The sequence below is a fragment of the Diadema antillarum genome, unplaced genomic scaffold (genome assembly GCF_040938485.1).
Source record: "Diadema antillarum isolate AM-2024a unplaced genomic scaffold, OU_Dant_1.0 seq00000006_RagTag, whole genome shotgun sequence".
In the NCBI taxonomy this organism is placed as follows: Eukaryota; Metazoa; Echinodermata; class Echinoidea; order Diadematoida; family Diadematidae; genus Diadema; species Diadema antillarum.
In genome coordinates this window covers 906,452-909,141 of record NW_027271128.1, presented here as the reverse complement: position 1 = coordinate 909,141, position 2,690 = coordinate 906,452, and positions in this window count along the sequence as shown.

The following is a 2,690-nucleotide window of genomic DNA, read 5'->3' as shown; positions in this document are numbered from 1 at the left end:
GACCCGGCCAATAAGGGATAGCTGCCCGAAATTGCCCATTTTGTGATATAAATGAAAATATCGATAATTTATGTTATTGAGTTATATTTGTTTGTTGAAAAACCTGTCTTCCCCCATTGGCCGAGTTTACATAGCTATAATTGTCCTTAGATAAATGATTTGTGTTGATAACAAAATTTTGATCCCGGCAAATAGGGGATAACTGTCCGAGATGGCCCATTTTGTGATATAAATGAAAATATCGATATTTTATGTTATTGAGTTTGTTGAAAAACCTTTCTTCGCCTATATGCCGGGTTTATATAGCTATAATTGTCCTTAGATAAAAGATTTCTATTTGCAATAAAAATTTGAGCCCGGCAAATAGGGGATAACTGTCCGAGAGGCCCCATTTTGTGATGTAAATGAAAATATCGACATTTTATGTAATTGAGCTTTATTTGTTTGTTGAAAAACCTGTCTTCCCCTATTGACCGAGTTTACATGGCTATAATTGTCCTTAGATAAATGATTTCTGTTGATAACTAAGGTTTGATCCCGGCAAATAGTTAAAAACCACCCGAAAGGGTCCATTTTATGATATAAATGAAAATATTGATATTTTATGTGATTGAGTTATATGTGTTTGTATAAAAATCTGTATTTCCCTATTGGCCGGGTTAAGATAGCTATAACTGTCATCTGATGAGTGATTTCTGTTGATAACAAGATTTTTATCCCGGAAAATAGGAGATAACTGTCCGAAATGGCTCATTTTGGGATATAAATGAAAATTTCGAAATTTTATGTAATTGAGCTTTATATGTTTGTTGAAAAACCTCTCTTCCGCTATTTGCGGGGTTTATATATGTATAACAGTCATGAGACAAATGATATCTGTTGACAGAGAATTTTTGAGCCTCGCCAATAGGGGATTACTGTACGAAAGGGCCCATTTTGTGAGATGAATGAAAATATCGATATTTTATGTAATTGAGTTATATGTATTTGTAGAAAAATTATTATTCCCCTATTGGCCGGGTTTAGATAGCTATAATTGTCATTAGATAAATGATTTCTGTTGATAACGAAATTTTGATCCGGGCAAATAGTTTACAACCACCCGAAAGGGTCCATTTTATTATATAAATGAAAATATTGATATTTTATGTAATTCGGTTATATTTGTTTGTTGAAAAACCTGTCTTCCCCTATTGGCCGGGTTTAGATAGCTATAACTGTCATTAGATCAATGATTTAATCTGTTGATAACAAAATTTTGATCCCGGCAAATAGGGGATAATTGTCCGAAATGGCCCATTTTGTGATGTAAATGAAAATATCGATATTTCATGTAATTGAGCTTTATTTATTTGTTGAAAAACCTGCCTTCCTTTATTGGGCGAGTTTACATAGCTATAAATGTCCTTAGATACATGAATTTTGTTGATAAGGAAGGTTTGATCCCGGCAAATAGTTTACAACCTCCCGAAAGGGTCCATTTTATGACATAAATGAAAATATTGATATTTTATGTAATTGGGTTATATTTGTTTGTTGAAAAACCCTTCTTCCCCTATTGGCCGGGTTTAGATAGCTATAACTGTCATTAGATCACTGTTTTCTGTTGATAACAAAATTTTGATCCCGTCAAATAGGGGATAACTGTCCGAGATGGCCCATTTTGTGATATAAATGAAAATATCGATATTTTATGTTATTGAGTTATAATCGTTTGTTGAAAAACCTATCTTCCCCTATATGCCGGGTTTATGGCTATAATTGTCCTTAGATAAAAGATTTCTGTTTGCAATAAAAATTTGAGCCCATCAAATGGGGGATAACTGTCCGAGAGGCCCCATTTTGTAATGTAAATGAAAATATCGATATTTTACGTAATTAAGCTTTATTTGTTTGTTGAAAAACCTGTCTTCCCCCATTGGGCGAGTTTACATAGCTATAATTGTCCTTAGATAAATGATTTCTGTTGATAAGGAAGGTTTGATCCCGGCAAATAGTTTACAACCACCCGAAAGGGTCCATTTTATGATATGAATGAAAATATTGATATTTTATGTAATTGAGTTATATGAGTTTGTATAAAAATCTGTATTTCCCTATTGGCCGGGTTTAGATAGCTATAACTGTCCTTAGATAAATGATTTCTGTTGATAACAAAATTTTAATCCCGGCAAATAGGGGATAACTGTCCGAGATGGCCCATTTAGTGATGTAAATGAAAGGGCGAGTTTACATAGCTATAAATGTCCTTAGATACATGAATTTTGTTGATAAGGAAGGTTTGATCCCGGCAAATAGTTTACAACCTCCCGAAAGGGTCCATTTTATGACATAAATGAAAATATTGATATTTTATGTAATTGGGTTATATTTGTTTCTTGAAAAACCCTTCTTCCCCTATTGGCCGGGTTTAGATAGCTATAACTGTCATTAGATCACTGTTTTCTGTTGATAACAAAATTTTGATCCCGTCAAATAGGGGGTAACTGTCCGAGATGGCCCATTTTGTGATATAAATGAAAATATCGATATTTTATGTTATTGAGTTATAATCGTTTGTTGAAAAACCTATCTTCCCCTATATGCCGGGTTTATATCTATAATTGTCCTTAGATAAAAGATTTCTGTTTGCAATAAAAATTTGAGCCCATCAAATGGGGGATAACTGTCCGAGAGGCCCCATTTTGTAA